This window comes from Acanthisitta chloris, unplaced genomic scaffold (genome assembly GCF_000695815.1).
Source record: "Acanthisitta chloris isolate BGI_N310 unplaced genomic scaffold, ASM69581v1 scaffold5907, whole genome shotgun sequence".
Lineage (NCBI taxonomy): Eukaryota > Metazoa > Chordata > Aves > Passeriformes > Acanthisittidae > Acanthisitta > Acanthisitta chloris.
Genome location: NW_008681949.1, coordinates 47,937 through 67,203, shown reverse-complemented (window position 1 = coordinate 67,203; position 19,267 = coordinate 47,937).

The window sequence follows — 19,267 nt, the reverse complement described above, 5'->3', positions numbered from 1 at the left end:
CCTGCTGAGGTAGATACAAGCATCTTCTGCACAGATGTAACGCAGAGAAGACATGGATTTTTCCCAGGCTGTGCAAAAGTGCTGCCCAAGTGCCACGGTGAACAGTCTGTACAGTCTTGTACCTTACCATAAAATGTGGCAGCCTTGTCAAATATCTTATCTTAGCATAGACTTTTCCCAATGGATTTAGATTCTCTAACACTCTGAGGAAAAAATGCTGACCCTCCTACCAGCTGCAAAACCTGTGTTGAGAACTGGGGCTATTAAATAAAAAGCATTGGGGTTTAGCTCTAGGAATACAAATTCCAACAGATATTCAACTATTCCTTCCCTGTACAGGGCATGACTGAAGAGGGCAGGACCCATCAGACCACCCTGTGAGACAGAGGGGTCAGATTCTAGTTTCTCAATGTGCATTTTAGGTTTAAGACTGAATTACAAGAAGGTAGAACTGCAAACAGCCCACAGCTTTGTTCACTGACTGATAATAGACACAAACAAAAAGAGAAACCTTTTTCATGAAGTGGTTGTGTAACTTGTTTTGCAAAACTGTTTTCTATGTTTCTGTGCATGTTCAAGATTTACACTGCCACAGTTTGGCTGTGGTAATCTTTAACTAGCCTACACAGCACTCAGGCTGATCAGACAGGCAGCTCTTGGAGGGAAGAGAACAAAAAATACAGCCATAAGGAAGGAAAAATGTGTAGGAGTTCAGTTTACAAATCAGTGAAACCAACCCATGGGCTATAAATCAAGATGAAGTTAATGTGTCTTACTTCAAGAAGACCCCAAGCACTGAAAAAAAGAAGTCTGACTGAACTAATGAGACTGATTCGAAGATAATGAAAAAGATCTTTGGTGCTAGTGTGACAGCAGAGCATTGCCAGGAGCAATCTTTGTTAGATCTGTTTTATTGCAGACATGCTGGTTTGATTCTTGGCATCACTGAGCGAGGGATGTTCACACTAGGAAGCTGAACCCAAATCATCTTATATTTCTGGAGCTGTCTACAGCTGGATACTTGGAGCCATCTCTGAAGGAAAGCAGCTGGTTTTTGTTGTTGCTCTGAATTACAGAAAATAGAGAGAGTCTCTGTGCTGCATTCAGACTTGTGCATGGGCATACCAGCTTGGCATTCATGGCAATTTTCAGCCATCAACAGAAAGTGATACATGGGCATGGGAGATCAGAGGAGTCCTGGTGATCCTGCTTTGAGCAGTCTGTGCTTTCAACTACACAACTGCCAGGTGCTGAAATAAAAGCACAAAGTTGAGATGTCTCAAATGCATGGGCCAGTTGCAACTGGACTGATGATTCTGGTGCCTCTTCTGTTTTGTAGCTGCCTGTCAGTGCCCTAATAAAGTTCTTCCTGCCACACATATGCTTGATTTCTGTACTGGATCTGTGTACTAGGTCTCAGACCCGAGCAAAGCTGAAAAATTTAGCCCATCCTTGTGCTCCTACTTGCACTTCCCACAGTGAATGTGTTTACTCTGTCTCTGTTACCCTGAACCCCAAGATTACAGCCAACCTGTGTAGCTCCTGCAGATGCTCACAAGCTTCCCTGTTGGCATTCTGGTTAAGATTTTATACTTTCAAGGTGGATGGCATGTAAAGATCTGTAACACTCAGACTGCTCAAAGATCACTTGTTATTGTAGGAATGATACTGCCATACAATCAGAAGACTGTCAAGGTTCAGTGACTATCAAATTCTGGCACTGTGTCATGCCCTCTGGACATTATTTTGTCCCAAAAGTAGACGAAAAAGGGACAGAAGAGTAAGATCTGCCCTAGTCTATAGAGAGCTGTGTATGCAAGCAGCATACACATACAGCAAGTCCTCGATATCAAACAGAAATTGGGAGTTGTACAGGTTTCCCAGACACTACCTAGCCTGTTCATTCATGCACCATAGCTGTCAATAATGATGTGCAGTTGCTGCTAATCAGCATGCACAGTGTAAGATAAGTTCCAGAATTGTGGGGCAGGAGGCTGCAAAGCTAGCCACTGGGTCTTCTGCCCTGGCTTGGAGAGTGTGTGCAGAGTTGAGGAGAACCTGGGGTAAATGGACAGCGATTTTAATCTCTTCATCACCAAACATGACCTCCATGGACTCCTTATCTTTGCAGAGGAGCAGTATGCTTTGCCTTTTACAGGGAGTCCTGCCTGCTTCTGCTCTTGTACCCTTTCCTAGCCTGACCCATAGACTCCTAACACCCAGGAGTTTGCTCTAGGCTTACATAGCCATATCTCTGCTGCCACATGTGGACCAGAAAGCATTTCACAGCCCACTCAGGTCCCACTCCCAAACTCATCAACAATCCACCCTCAGTCCAGAATCCTGAGACATGCTGTAGACCTACGGCCTGGGGTTACATTCTGTTAGACAAGCTTTAAGTGCTCCTTTAGACACCAGAGCAAACAGACACATCTCCAGGAGCTCAGTGCTACAATGGTTGTCATATCAGAAGCTGCAGGATTTCAAGCACTCTTGAAAACCCACAAAAATAGGTCTTCCTGCTCAAAACTTGTTTTGAGAAACTGGGTCTCTTTGGCTGCAGCGTCATTCAAGATAATATATTTCAAGTAAATATCTGGTTTTCATTCAAAAAAGAATGTTACTGACCCTGAACTGAGGCTCTAAAATACTGTAAGCTGGGATGTTTTCAGAGCTCTTATACCTTTACAAGTGAGGATCATTTAAGGTTCTCCCAAACATAAGGCTTGGCATACACATGAAGGTGGGCACTGCTTCTAGGCCATCATATGCGAAATAGCAGGGTGAAGTCTATTGAAAGAAATACAGATACAGCATTCGTGTGCTGCTGATTTTTTTCTTAATGTCTGCTTTGATCTTATACTATTATTACGTAACTACCTCTGCCAATTTTATCTAACTGTGATCCTTTATATCACTAAGGCAAATCGATTTTCAGGTTTCTATTGAATACATGGAGGAAGGGTAAAAGGTTTTATACAATGTCCTTTGTATCGTTTATTTTTTTCTTTCTTTCTTAGTTTGGGATATTTCTCTACATCAAAAAGAAAAGCAAAACCAGTGGTATTTTGTCTGCCTTCCTGGCTGAAATGATACAGTGTTAAGAACTGTATATCCACAGAAGCTTTCATTTTCAAATAAGCAGTTTCTTAAAATGACATGAGTTTAGATGGAGCTTTGTCCTTACTGTGTATCTGATGTTCTAGTCCTGAAACAATTTTGAATTAATAGGATCAGTTCCTGATATAATGAAAGCCAGAAGAAAATAAATACTTGTGAAGATGTTTATGATTTGGTATTCTGAGCTTTCTAAAGCTCCGAGTTTTCTGAACTCCTAGTGAATTCAATGGAAATTGAAAGTGTGAAAAAACAGATCATGAATGACTAGGGATGAGTTTGTGGCTAATAAACTTGCTTGTGGCTGATGATAATTTTTTTTTAATGTATTAACAAAAATGCCAAAAAGTTACTTTAAAAGATGTGTTTCTCCATGCTTGTGGCTGATGATAATTTTTTTTAAATGTATTAACAAAAATGCCAAAAACTTACTTTAAAAGATGTGTTTCTCTAAGATTTCTAAGGTTTAACATTCTGTTTACATTTTATTTCTAAAATGTCTTTGTCCCAAGAGCACTACAGACAGGTGAAGACAATATTTACTTTCCAGTTGAATTTTAAAGGCCTACAAGGATGGACTTTGATGATGAAGATGGAAAATTGGGACTGTGATCACTTTTCAGTTCTCCTGCCAACCACCTTTCATGAATGTCCTCACATAAGTACCAGCACTTCCCCCACTGTCCATGTTTTAGGAGGATTATCAGCAGGTGGCTCTGAAATCCAGCACAGCTTAGGGAAATGTTTCAGACTGAAACCAAATTTCACCAGGATGCTTAATGATAGCTACAGGAAAAGTCTCCAAATCCAGATGAGTGCCAAGAGAGTTAAGATACATCCCTGACACTGGCACACTGACTGGTTTAGGAATCACAGTAAATACTAGCCTTGACACTCAGCTCTTCCAAAGTCTTGTACATCTGACTCATCCCACGTATCTCTTACCTGGTGCAGGAAGTCACAGTGCACTTTTCATCCCTCGATTCACTGAGTGAGTCAGCACCTATGTGATGGCACTGCTGTTCTCCCCTGTCACTCTGGGATGCTGCAAGTTTTGTGCTCGGAGAGCTGCTTAATGGTGGGGATGACAAGGGCCATGTTGGTACATAGATGTATAGTGAGAACCAGCAATCCATCAACTTAATCTACCTCTGGGAAGTTACTTTGTCCAAATAGCACACAAGGGTGGAGGAAGTCACATTTACTGCCTCTCAGGGGAGCAGTGCTGCCCTTCTGTGCCCTGGCTGACATCTCTTCACCTCTCACATCATGAGGACAGTCACTCATTCTGGTGACAGTGCAGAGAAGGGACAACCCAGTTAACCCTTGTGAGCTGTATGAGTCCTGTAACCTGACTGGACACCACCTTGCTTCAAGTGGTTTTGTGGCTCTTTTGATCTACTGCACTTCTCCTGAGGACTGAGGTGCTGGACTGAGGAGCCATGCAGAGAGTTGTAATGAGTCAGTTTGGATGATAATGAACCACAGAGCATATCTGACATTGGTAGGTAGAGAGCAGTTAAAGCCCCGAGGTAGTACAATTTTACTTGTCTCCCCTAACATCAGCAGATGTTCAGCAGAGCAAAGCCACTGAATAAAAAAATGCCATCCTGACATCCCTTTTCCAGGGTAAAACTGCCCTTTATCTCACCCAAACAACAGCATGTGTAGTGTTTTTCACAGTCCCAAAACGAGCATAAGAGCTGCTGCCAGCAGATCTACTTTCATCGTTATCAAGGGCCCTGTGATTATGTGTGTTATTGGTTCCTGTTGAGAATGTTACAGTGAAAACCATTTGTGGAAAATTAAAATGAATAAACGCTTAAAGATCCAGTATCATGTTTCACTGTTGCCTCTTAGGGAGTGAAATTAAACTACCTATGTAGGGGAGAGAGCTAAGAGCTCTTGTAAACAGGAACATTTATCTGCATGGAGTGTTTACATCTAACGAATGCGCTTTATCCCTGATAATTTACCCTCTCTGGGTTCAGGAGAGTTCAGTCATTATTTTAGCAAGGAATCAGGAACAAACACTTCTAGCAAAGAAACTCATGTTGGATTGAAGCTTGTACACATGAGAAAAGCTTGTCTGTAGAGTGTACTGACCCTTTGGCAGATTAGAAAAGTACCAACTGAACTAGAAAAAATCACATAAGTGTCATTAGATGGGAATCACCTGGACAAACTTTCCTGACTTTGGCCTTAACTAGTGTGAGTTGGTATGGAGATAAGTGAGATGAACGACCAGCCTTGATCAGAGAAGTTCTTCAGGAGATGATCTAGCAGATCCAACCTCTATCATGGAGTCTGGAAAAGCCTATGTCTTCAGAAGGTACAATGACACTGAAATTGATGTCAGTGGTAAACATCCACAAGGGAACACTGGAATCAAGAAAGTCTTTATATTTACTTCTTGTTCATGATTGATCAGCAAATGGTCTATATGATGAAGGGAAATTTCTCCTTCCCAGTCTCAAAGCAATCAACTTGAGGATGCCATGAACTGACAGAGAAATAATTTTTATTTCTTCTCATTTTGACACCACTGACCTCAGGTTGAATAATGCAGATTACATGTTCTTCTTCCTTAAGGCCTTGCATTAGTGGTTCTAACAGTGTTAGAAGGTTCTCACCGTGCTAAGGACACACCTGAGGTATTTGTGAGGAGGCCTTTTTCACTGTGCCCCCACACAGTTTTACCACTCCATTTTCTCTGGTCTCCCTGGCTTGGCTCATTGGGTTTCTCAGGACTGCAGAGCTTGATCAGTGAGGGCAAAGTGACTGTGATGGCACCTGGTAAGGCTGGATTGATGCTGACTGGCTGGGGAAAGCATCCAAAAGAGTTTTTGGGGGTGATTTTTGAGCTCAGCCTTTTGTTGAAGGAGTTTGCTGAGGGCACAGTTCCACAGTTCAGATGATGCCAGCATGAAGTCTGAGCCTCTGCTCTGAGTGAAGGATGTGCACGGTGCGGTTAGATACCACAGGGCTATCTAGTCTATGCCTAGCCTCTCCAGAATGAGTTTAGGTGCTAGTTCATTCAGTATCGTTTGTCAACTTCAGTTATATGTCACAGGGTTTGCAACAGTCATTGTACCTTCTTTTGCTCTACAGCTTCTATTCCTCTCTCCACATCCTGATACTGTGGAGAATTTCTGGTTTATCTGCATTGTTGGGAAGTTATCAATTTTGGCATGTTGTGACTGACACATCTGTTTATTTAGGCATGTGTTAATAAAAGACATCATGGTCATAACTGTAGTGCAATACAAGACCAGCTACATGAGAGGGGCAATTTCCTAGGAAATCCAGGCCCCACTTGTGCTTATAGCTCAAAAGTTCCTGCAGGGAAGTCTCAAGACAGAAGTTATCAGTAGATAAAAGAAGGTTTATATACAGATTCCATTGCAGCTAAGCAAGCATATATAAAGCGAGTATTTTGTAACAGAAACCCCAGTTAATATCTAGGAGAGATACTTCCAGCATGAAGTGCCAGAACAGTATGAAGAATGGTGCAACATCTGCTTTAGTCTACCGGAATAACTGGCAACAGAGGCCAAGAAGAAGAAAAATCAAGAAAGGGGAAAAAACAAAAAAGCATGGTCAAGAAGTCAGGTGAAAGAGAGATGACTCTGCAGAACCACAAATCACAAGAAAGCAGATGAATATTCAACATTAACACCCACTTTCTAGAGCAGGCAGGATGGTGCAGGGCTGTGCACAAAACACTTCTGGTAATGGTGAGAGTTGCTGTTAGCCCTAGTACTCTGTTCTGACCAAGTGTGAACACTGCTGCAGACATTTAGAAGGGGGGCAATTGGTCTACACTGGGTTTTTCACCAGAGTGATTTTTGTATTATTACTGAAAAATGGAAGTCTTGGCCACTACCTGAAATCTGGTGTCCTCCTCCTGCAGGCCACTGCAAACTGATAGGGCAGCTATTAACCCAAATTGCTTCCAAGTGAAACAGGGCAGGCATTAGAAAAAGGGAATGTGAGTTTCATTCAATTGATTGGAAAGTGGGGCACACAGGGATTACAGGTGTTCCCAAATCTGCTTTGGAGGCTGAGTTGGCTTCTGATGAGCCTAGAAGTTGTATCTGTGAGCCTTACCTTAGTGAAGAACTTCATGTGCTATTCCCCACTGAACTATGATGATGCTTTCCATGTAGAGAGAAAATTTCTGTTTCCTAACAATTGCTACAGAAATAACGTGGGGGTTTTGGCCTTTTTCTCTCTTTGCTTTTATGCAAGAACTCACTTCAACTCTAATTTTTCCTCGAATAGATTTTTGTGAGGCTGCAGGCTGACCCGAAAGCCCTCAGCAAGCAGAAGAAAAATGCTAGTGCCAAAAGCTCTGCGATAGCCTGCGGCAGCTCAGCAGTGCACTGAGCAGCCAGAGCATCAGAATGGCACTTTGGGAGCTCATTGCTGCTCATCTCCACTGCCTAATTGGCAGAAAACTCCATAATTGCTACAAGTCAACAACACCAAGAGTTCAACACAGAAATCAAACAGGGTGGCAAATTAAATGACTGTATATAGCAGGTACATGCTTCTAGCAGGAGAGCCAAAGGCTATGCATCTCGCAGCAAGAGAGCTATAAAGCAAGTCCCTAACACATGCACATAACCTCCTGCATGCAAATGGATTGAGCTCAGTGAAAATAGTGAGAAGCAGGGAGTTAGGCAGGCGTTGAACTCATGGCACAAAGGCAAGTCTTACATACTTGGGTTAAGAAGTGAGAAGCCTTGTGTAAAGACTTTATGGACACACATAGACCTGTGAGACCAGGCATAGCTCCTCCCTGCTCAAAGAGGAATGCATGTCTTCAGCTCTGCCCTACTTCTATTTGCAGGGACAAAGAGGAATGCATGTCTTCAGCTCTGCTCTACTTCTATTTGCTGGGAACAGAAGCTTTTTCATTAATTTCAGCTAAACCTTGAGAAATGCCACTCAGTGAAATGCACAAGAGACATCCAAGGCTTATTTCTTTTGATTCACATAACCCATCTAAATGGCCGTCTGCCTAGGCTCTCACACATCTCCTCTGCTGCATCATCTTGTCTCCCACTTCTCTGCATACTCATAGAAGAGCAGCCAAAACATGAGGGCAGAGTGATTTCAAAGCAGCAGCGCCAGCCGGCCCTATAAATAATGCATACAGATCTATTGTAGTGGTGAATTTTGCTTCTGAGTTGTCAACTGTGTTATCTTTCCCATTCCTGCCTTCTGCTGCAGCCTTCCTGTAACCTTCCTAGAATTAAAGTTGTGTAAACAGCAAACTTGAAGTGTGGTTATACTTCGGGCTCAGCAACCCATTGAATGGCTCTTTCTACTCACTGACTTCACAGATGAGCAGATCTCCTTATCCAGGGAACAGGCAGCTGTGGAGCTGGAGCTTAAAGACAGCAGGAGAGAAGAGGACTTGAATTATAACAGTGCTGCAGTGCTCAGTGAGAAAGGACATTAAATATAGCTTTTGTAAGCAAACAGGACTGCATCCAAGACAAGCCTGACCTTGACCAACCATTTTTCTGCCTCAGGGGAGAAAAAACCCAAAGGCTTCAAGTACTGATGAGTCAGAAGTAGAAATTCAAAGACCAAATCAGACATGTTCCTATAAAACAGAATCTCATTACGACTGATTGTTGACCTAGAGATAGCATGCTATACCAGTACAGTGGGTTGTGAACAATTAGCTGAGAAATATGTTTGTGCAGTTCTCTTCGTTAAAACAAATGGAAAACTTCAAGACTTGTAAATTTAAGAGCTGTTGACCCATTAATTTATTTGTTTTGCTCACAGACAGAGACTGCTGAAAGTGTCATTCCAGCCAGGAAAGAAAATGTGATTGCTTCAGGAGTTCAGATATGATGCTGAATATTGCACTTCCATGACTGAAAGCTCTCCAGAGCGAAAGAAATATACAGCTCATCATAAAGTCTGAGCTGTGGCTCAGTGCATTTATAATTGTACCAAGCATGCTAATGGCTCTGAAGCAGAGACTAAGTGCACGAGACACCTCCCATGCCTTCTGTGGGAAAACATAAACAGATACTAAAAGCAAAGGAGGTAATAGGATTAAAAATCCTGTGCTGTAAACCTCCACCAGCTAAGTGATATTTATATAAAGATGCTCTCCAGATCCAGAAACACACAGAGGTGTTGCCTCCTATCCATCAGTTCGGTCTTGCTGGCTCTCTGAGGCTGAGCATAGAGGCCAACCAATGAACTTGTCTTCCCAGAAGTTCACAGAGGTCACTCTTGGCCAAAGGGATCCACTTTTTTCTCTTCCTACCCCTTATTCTTCTTCAAGGCTGAGCCTGATTGCTGACCACCCTGGACTCAGAGGCACTGAGATACTGAGACCTGCGCTGAGTCCTGCGGATGTGCCTCATGAACCTGTAAGGCCCCATATTTTTGGATGCTGGTGTCATAAAAGTAGTTCAATTCTCAGACAGCAATAGATGGAGCAATTCTTAACTGATGTGCCTTTTCTGCAATGGTAATAAGCAGTAGGGAAGCACTGTAACAACCTAGCCTACTTGCACATACTACGCTATACCTCTCCACCATCAACAGGGACAACTCCCTCTCCTAAAGCTGTAGAAGTTGATCTCTTTTTTCAAGATACTGCAAAGCCACAGCTCAGGGGTAGACATGCTCTGGATTGCTGAGCTCTTCCTTTTCCTTTCTTCAGCTTTTGTACAGTCAGAGCTGGCCATGGAGGGGGCAGGATGGAGAGTCCATAGCAGTATTGGCTGGCTGCTCTAGTCTGGTGGAAGCCCGATGGATTCTGGGGTTTCTCTCTGACTCCTTGACCTCCCAGTGCTGGCAGCACTGACACCATAGGGACAATGCACTGATGATCTCTGTATCCTTTCTTTTCTACCTCCATGCCCTTGGATTTTTATATTTTCCAGGCTGGCACTGGCCCCTGTGTAGTGGGTATTCTAGTTTAGCTGAAGCCTCTAAGATACCACAGTTCATATACAAACAATGTGGTTGATGAATCATGCCTGTTTAATGTCTGGAATAACTAGACTCCACGAGCTCCACTGCTGCAGTTTTGTTCTCCAGCAACAGCTCAGGTTCTCAGTAAGTTCTAGCACTTTCACTACCTCCTGGTATTTTGTCCCCTGAACACTGAGTTCTCCCCATCCCCAGGAGGAGATGGGCACCTGGGTTACTCAAATGGAATTGCTTGTGGCACATTCCTCAGCTGACATTTCTATTCCCTCCTCAACCACATTGGATCATTAATGACTCTATTATTTGGATCTTTAATGACTCTGTTACTTGGATCTCTAACTATTATTTATGCAGAAGCTCAACAGAACATTGTCATCTTGAAAAAGATGAAAACATAGGTTGTTGCTAAAGCTGAAAAGTTTTGGCCAAGTTTTCTTTTACAAGTTCTTGATGTACCTGCCAGTAAGCTGAGCAAACCCATGCCACTTCCTTGCTGCACTTCATATATGTTCTCCAGCTCAGTCCTTACCACTGTCAGACTCTTACTGGGAAGAAACATAAAAAGCTAATAAAATCTAATTATTAGAACACTATTTAAGATAAGCTTCCCTTTCTGATGACATAAACCCTCCTTATCATATATAGCTGTGCTTCCCTCAGGCATTTTCTAGCAGTGACTCTTTCAGCCACAAAAGAATAAAGCTCCAAAGCACTGTGATTGAAAGCATGCCAAGCTTTATTGACAGAGAAGTGCCAAGGATTTGGAGAACTATGAAACAGAAGCCTACGGAGAAAGAGATATATTATGTATAAGAAGATATTCTAGAAAATACCCAAAGGGAAAAATCTACCTAGCCTTGAACAATTGTGACAGACTTCCAGCCTCAGTGCTTATATTTCTGTTGAAATCTGGTGAGGGGAACTGATCAAGAAACTGAAATCAATGAAAGACAACTATTCACAGGTTTCACACAGTGATGAGCCTCTATACAAAGTTAGACGACTTGGAAAAGGAAAGACAGACAAAAGATTTGGTTGCTTACTTTCTGTTAGAAATTAGTAAGAATGGGGTTTTGAAACTTCCTAAGAGGGAGGCCAATTCTAACTTTAATGCTATAAAAACTCAGAGGGAAATGTGGAACTGCATAGACCTAACATATGCATGGAAACAAAATAAGTGTCAGAAATTTCAGCCTGGTTGTCTACACGTATGTGGCAAGCAAAGAGCCAGCAAGAACCAAAAAGACTTGGAGGTCCAAATGTACTCAAGACATTGATAAAACAATTTATAAAAAAAAAGAAACCAATCTATGACAAACAACCTAATTTATATACTGACAGCCTCAAGTTCTTCTCTCATAGTTCAAAATCTTATGTGATCTTACATATGCTTTAGTTTGGGGCACAGGTATCTATGCTTTGGCCAGAAGCTCCTAATGTTTCAGGTAACTAGTTCCACTGAGGAGCTTATTCCCTTACAATTATCTTAAAACACAGTAAAGGTACTGATTCACAGCACAATTTAATCCATCCCAGAAGATCATTCCAAAACAGAGCCTAAAATGGCCACAGCCTAGTCATGCTTTTCAGACAATAAAGAAAATAAATGGCTTAAATTCTAGCAAAGCTGCAAATGCCAGCATTTTAACTTGCAATAATATAAATTGCACTTGCTTTTCAAGAGGATGTATCAGCTTAACACAGCTTAAATCCCACTGTGATCTGCCTGGACCCTCTTTTCCTCAGTCATGATACATTCAGTGCCCTAGAAGAAGACTCTTAAGGACACACTAAGGAATGCCCCTTCTGTCTATGAATCTGCAGGCTGAGGCAGCTGTTAGCTTGTTCAACCCCTCTCCACAACTTTCCCAGCCTCAGTTTCCAGCACTTCATGCCGACGTGACAGGAATCAGCCTGAAGTCCTGCCTCCTTGCACTTCCTCAGACAGTCCTGATGGATAAATCTGGGCTGCTGAGTATAGCAGCATCTGCTCACCTCTTCATTTATTAAAATCCATCTTTAAATGCTTCAGCCACAAGTTGTTCAGCTGCAGTTCTCCAAGCATGAGTTCCAGCCTTGCTTCTCTAAATAGTTTTTTGCAATAATTATCCCCAAGGAATGGGCTGGACCCTTTCTGTTTCCTTCAACATTTCCTAGCCAAAGCATCACTTTTTCAGCAGGGCCTGGAGGATAGCTACAGGGGCCTCTCCACACAAATCCCTCTGGCTCCAAAGTGGGGCTTCCTAAAACAGTCTTGATGGAACTCCCAGCTCACCAAACAGAAGGCCTGAACTACCTTTCGTGTGCATGTGGATCTTGTCCTGTAGGACACACCATGTAAGAGGACCTATTGGAGCTGCTCTCTGGCTTTAGCTGTCCTCGCTCTGCAGCCCAGTGACAGTGTAAAATGAAGAGTCCCATGCCAATGTCTTTAGTGGCAAAAAGCTGCTGGAAGCTGCATTCAAATTGCCTTTCCATTCCTTGCTGGTGCCCATATTGTGAAGTCCCAAACAATTGTTATGAAAATGCTGTTTGCAAAAATAGCATTTGGATGGTTTGCTTGCTACATCTCCATCTGGAGCAGATCTTTTTTCTGCGGTTCCAAACACATGGATACATAATGGAAAATACTGTCATGGCTTGAATAATGGCACCATTGAACAGAGAGCAAAACTCACCAAGCGATGAATCCCAAAGAGTACTGAGCCCTCAAGGTCCAATTTTGCAAAGCTGTTAAGCATGGATGTATGTTGTTTTAAGCAAGCTGCTATTGTAGCACCTTGCAAGATTCATTGTTTGCACTCTGACAGCACATATCGATTCCTGGGATGTGCAGAACTGAAACAGTTGTTTTAGAAAGCACATCTAGAGTATTAGATATGAGCACTGTATCTTGGCTCACTGCTCCAGCAAGTTCATCTATCTAGTCTCTCTACCTCTGATCATCAGTATCTGAGGCACAGCTATCCTGCCTTGCTTTTCAAGCAAAGCTTCACAAAGCATCTCAAAATTGAAATGATTCTAAGATCATACCTAGGTCCCTGGAGCTCCACAGTCACTTCCATGGGAAGCATTTGAGAAGCCATCTGTGTGTGCAAACCCAGTATCTGCTTTAGCTTTATGAGGCAAAACAAAAGGCAATTCCACAAACTCTGTCCAAGTCTATATCAAAATGTAATGAATGATGTGGTGTAGAAGCAACCTTTGATTCACCAGATTAAATTAATCAGTAGCCGAACTCTAAGGAAGTTGATGGAGTTCTTTGACTAAAGGCTGCTGGGGTCTTTGCAGTAGCACAGGACTGTTCATGTTTTACCTATTGGAACAACCAAAGGCAACTCATTAAAAACCTCAGCTCTCTAAAGTTATCAGATTTTCAGATTTAACACAATTTCTGTACAATTTCCTGCTAGTGTGACTTAAAGTATGGAAACTGGCACAAAATTAAGAGAATCAGATTGGATGTATTAATTTCATCTTGTGCTTTTTGTAAAAATCCCATATTTCTTCTTCTGGACTGCTGGATTTGTCAGTGCAAATAACCTGGCATGTTTTGTGACTGACAGTAAGATTTCCACATGGTGGTTCCTATGTAATTTAATCAGTCATGGTATTGAGGTAACATAGTAGCAAACTGCATTTTGGGGTTTCTCTTTCCTTGCAAACAGACAATATACCAGCATTGTGCTGGGATGATCCCAGATCCTGCAGTATTGCTGTCCCAGGGTGAAGAGGTGGCTTTGAGCAATGACTGTCAGATAACACAAGGCTGGGATTTTATCAAAGGCTGCTGGAAGACAGCTCAGGGCAGGGAAAGGCCCTTCCTATGGGGCCAAACCCTCAGGAAAAATGCAATTGCAGCCTCCATTCCTAAAGAATAGGAAGCTTTTCCCCCCTTAACACAGCGGTGTTGGCTCACAGACCCAACAGATAGGCAGAGTTGTTTCTGTACCTTGAGGTGTGTACAACACTCCTGCTCAGGCTTCGCATTCTTTTTATGAAGGAGGGGCTCAAAGGCAGTTCTAGTCCCTAGGCACAGCCTGATGAACACCTGGGGAAGAGACATGTCCAGAAAAGTGACTGGTGATGTCATTTTGTCTGGCTGTTCTCCACAGAGCCAGTCAGTGACCCATGCAGAAGGGGCTGGATGCTTTCTCCAGGCTGACAGTGACTGGAAGGAGTATATGGACAGCCAAGCGACCAACTGTTTGTCAGTCTCAGCCAGAAAACCTCATACTGGCTGATTTCAGGTTATGAGTTCAATTAAAAAGTTCCTGGCCTGGTGTACATGAGCCATCAGGAGATCTTAAATGAATAAACTGCAGGTCAAAATGGCAACCAAAAATAGCAGGATGCTCTAAGTGGGAGTAAAAGAGGTGGAACTTCACCCTACTTGGTGGATGGAGAATGAAGGGGCATTGCACTGCTTTTGGTGTTGGAGAGTGCTGAGACCAGCCGGACTCATCAATCCCAAAGTTAAACACGCTGAGGATGTGAAGAAGAATGTTTCCTGATAGAAATGGGCACTGGTGAGGATGTGGTTCCTGGTAAAGGAACCAACAAGTGATAGTACTGACAACTTATCTAAAGCTGCTGAGCTAAAGGCTGCTGAGCTGACACAGTTGGCCTAGCAACATACCTGATAGTCAATAACTTTATACTATAAAATCCCACTTTTTAACAGTAGGGACTTCTTGCATACCCTTTCCATGAGTGTGTGTGGAGACTCCTCTTGTGAGTGCGGACGCCCCACAAGGCCACTCCTCGAGGCCAAATGAAAGAGATTTGCCCATAGTTGTTGGTATGGGTGAGTAACATCAACTCTACTTATCAATTATTTTGCTGTCTTTAATGTCATTGCTTCAATATTGCTTCAGAAAATAGTGTACTATACTTGTAGATATAACTATCTGTACTGTGTAGTAAATAATTCTGATTAGGGTCTTTTAGTCTAATGATTATCATTATAACAATCAATAAAATAAATTATTTTATTCATATAATTATATTTGGTTTGCCATCCTTAATCCCACAGGAAAAGGTCATACAAAGATTAGATTACATCTATATAATCCTTTAAACATAAAGTGTTGACTCAGTCTGGGGCTAAGATTGGATCCAGCCACACCCGCACTCACCTCTGAGAAAGAGGTTAGAAACCTAAGGTGTCCTTTCTGCACCTCATGACTCAACAGGAGGTCTTCTCTAATAAACTTTGTCCAAGGCTTCCACTCTGCTCATAACACTAATCTTGAGGAATCAATGTAAAAACTTGTTCACATTCCATGTGCAAATTTTAAATGGCCATGGTGTAAATCAGACCTCATGTCACATAGAAAGCAGCTAAATGCATTTTTCTCAAGTTTATAATATTTGTCTTCCCAGCCTTTTGCTACTAGTTTGATTTTTTCCTCAAGTGTTGCATGTTTGCACTTGCTGTTAAAGAGTTGGCCAAGGTCCAACACTTATTAATTCCATTGAGGGAATTCATTTACATCCAGATTCAGATCATCTCAACGAATGTTTAAATGAGACTAACTCAAACTGCATCACGATAAAGTTGTTTTTTTCTGTTATATAACTGAATTTATGGGAAATAGTTGTTTATTTGCAATGAAGTTTTTAAATTTTACTACTTCTCTTTGGCTTTTGTTGTGGGGGTTTCTTTTGCACAACAACAAAGTATTCTGGAGTCCCTTCATTCTTCAGATTTATTTCACAAATTTAAAACCACAGTTACTCAATGTGTTATTGGGCATGGAGTTTCTGCTGCAGGCAATATACAGCAGTCTATTTAGATACAGAAGGTCATGTTTTGATAGGTCTTGCAAGTCACATCTTATATCTAGTCTCTGAACAGAAATTTATAACCTTCTCCTTTTTCATCCTTTGTGAATGTTCAAGGAATAACCTTGGAATTTCCTTGCTGTTGCCTGTCTTGCTATTGAAACGCCCTGATGTGATTGTTTGGGGAAAGGAAATATAAGGAGCATAGTTCAGGAAGATGGACTAGAAATGTGGACCAGAATTTGAAATAAAGTTTTTCATTAGTTTCCAAGTAGGAAAATCAGTGATTTTATAAATTGACTTAAACGTATAACACTTACCTCTTTATTTACTGTATCAATTATCCAAATGTTAGGCAACAGTTAGACACCAATATTTTGTACTTGTGATGCTAGAAGTCATACAAAGCTATGATGTCTACTGATTTCAATTAATTTCAACTTAAAACAATTGAAATTTGAGGGTTTTGCTATTTTCATACATAAATTACACGTTTGCTTTTAATACATCCACAAGTGAGACACAGTGGTCTGCATTCTTCTTATAGAAGAGTATTTCTCCATGGATGAATTTGGAGGCCAGAGATGCCAAAGGAAACGTGGCCTGTACCTCAAAGCACCCAAGTGACAAAGCTGTCACAGCTCAAGGATTTATGGTTTCCAATTTCTTCTTCAGGTTTATACTATACTTAACTGCTGCTGATGAGCTTTACATGCTCTACAGTCTGCTATACATTCAACTCCCACGCACACCTTGAGTAGTGAGATAGAGGCAGTTTCTTAAGCAATTAAAGAGAGAAGGAATTAAATATCAGGGAAGACAGACTTGTCATTATTGGGTCTCTGGGGGGAAAAGACCAAAGTGTAGATCCATAGTTTTACCTCATCTTTTTCATTTATTTATATGGAATGAAATCTGATGTAAAGAGAATCTGTCCTCTTGAGATGTGTCATGCTGTCCCCATCTATAATGTACAGACCAGGAAAAGCAGATTGGTCTATCAACAGCTAGAAAAAAACCCAGATATATTCAGTAATTGGTGCTGCAGGCACCATCTATCTTTAGTACCTTAATGCATTTAAGATGATGAACTACCTTCTGCACCACTAGAAAAAGGCTAGGCTTCTGTTTGCTAATTCACATGGTCAGTACCTAAACTATGGATAATATTTAATCTTGAACTCATGATCAGCTTGAGAAACACAATTTACAGGATAAAATTTCTTTCGACCTCTGTCTCCTGTTCTGTATTTTTAGGGACAGGACGCAGAGGCTTTGCCCTCTCTAGGAAACCCTTTTACAGCACAGTAAGGGAAGTGGAGGAAATCCAGAAGGCAGTTACCTTGGACATACAGAGTAAACAAGGCACTGTGTTAGTGCAGAACAGGCCTGGACCACTTCATGTGGCTTCCAGTGAGGTCATGAAGATTCCCACGTGAAACTATAAGGGTAGAATTTGGGCCACAGTGTTGAGAAAACAGCTCTGATAATGATTTCGGCATGAACAGATACATGATACACAGTGCAAAGAATATGAGCCAAGTCAGGCTGAACGAAAGGTCATATACTGGATACTTTTCTGCAAAGTAATGATGGACGTAGTGAACTGGAACTTTAATAATGGACATTCATGAACATCATCAATGTTGATTTTTTTTATCTACTAGGGACAGAGCTGTATTTACACACAGAGCAAACACATACTTGGGGTTCTCACTGTGTAAAGTTCCATGATGAATGGCTGTTCTGTGCTGCCACTGGTTCTTTAGATTTTGCTTTTCCTCCCCAACATCTTTGAGCTCAATGGCCAACTGGAACTACATGATTCAGGGATCTAGTTGTGCCCCCTTTGCTACCCAGCTCATGAATGGAGTGAATGAGACAGGTTTGAGGCAAGAGGGCTCCTGTAAAGTCTACCATGTGCTTCAGTCTCCTCAAGAATGATGAGTATGATTAAGTGATTTTCTAATAGCCTCGTTGTGTTTTTCATTCCCCTCCTCTGGAGTTCAGGAAGTTAATAACTTCAATTTATTCCTAGTCACATACATAGAAAACATATCATGAGCACATAAGCTTGTCCAAACTGGGTTAGACTAAAGGCCATTTTAGTGTGGGATCCTCCTCCAGCAGTGAACAGATTATCATGAGCATATGGTGGAAAATTCCTTCCTTCCTTTGCCCATGTGGAGATGCTGAGTGCATGTTCTGAACAGAGCACCAAGGCCCGTTCAAGGCAGAGTCAGAATCAGACACTGGAAAATCACAGTGCCTTTTCAGAAGTTTAGCAGAAAGACCCATCCTGCTTCATCCATCACAGTCAGAAATCATTTATTCAAAATATTTAATGGAGCAAAAATGAGACTAAATATTTTATACATATATGCATGTTATACATACATATATATATTTGCAATTGATATTAGTTTTTTCCACCTCTATTTAATTTTTGCTGCCAAGAACACTCTTCAAGTGAGTGCTGCCTTTCTCCTTAGCTAGCAAAAGCACCTGCAAGTTAGTTTTCCCTTAATTTTCAAATCAGCAAGTACCAGTTTGCAAAAGATGCTTCCGGCTCTTCTATATTTTCTTTAAGAACAAGCACAGCACCAAGCCTCCCTGAGACTTCACATCTTCAGCATAGCTTCAGTTGAGAAACACAGGGATTATTCACAACCACCTCTTCCATCTGCATTTCATTGCACAGCTCTCAAAAGCAGGTTCTGGAAAGCTTGGAAATGTCACATGCCATGCTTGATGAGAGTGGGGAAAATGAACCCTTCTTTTGCACCAGTGCACACAACTCAATTCAAAGTGATTGCAGCCTCTGCTTACCACACATAGCACACAAATACTTATGAGGCTGTAGCTCTGGTTTCTTGGTCAGATGCATTGACTTGCCAGGAACTCAATCAGGCTGCAGAAGGCAGGTATCTTTTCCCCTTCACTCTCGCTCTCCTTTTCTCTCTCACTGAGTCCTGCCTAGGGAAGGACTAAGCAGAACATTGTTTTAGGCAAGAGGGTCTCTACCTGTCTGCCAAGAGAGGCAAAGGCAAACTTTCTGCCCTGTATCAGTTCCAAAGGAAAAAGAACATTTATGCTTCTCTACCTCAGAAAAGGCACAACAGCCTCAGAGCCCTTCTGCTTTTAAATTGCCTTTGAACTAAAGTGGAATTCCTGTTAGCCTCTCATCAGGATGAAATCTGTCTGCTGGTAGCAAACAAACAGGCAGCATCAGCCACCTCCATGAGTCCCACTGCTACAGGAGCAGGTCTTGTCTCTGGGTACTAGCCTTGGGCAGGTGAAGAAGAGGACACAGAAACCACATCACTACTCTAAAACCACCTACACATTTTATAACTATTGCTTAGAAAATGGGGAATGTATATTAGATACT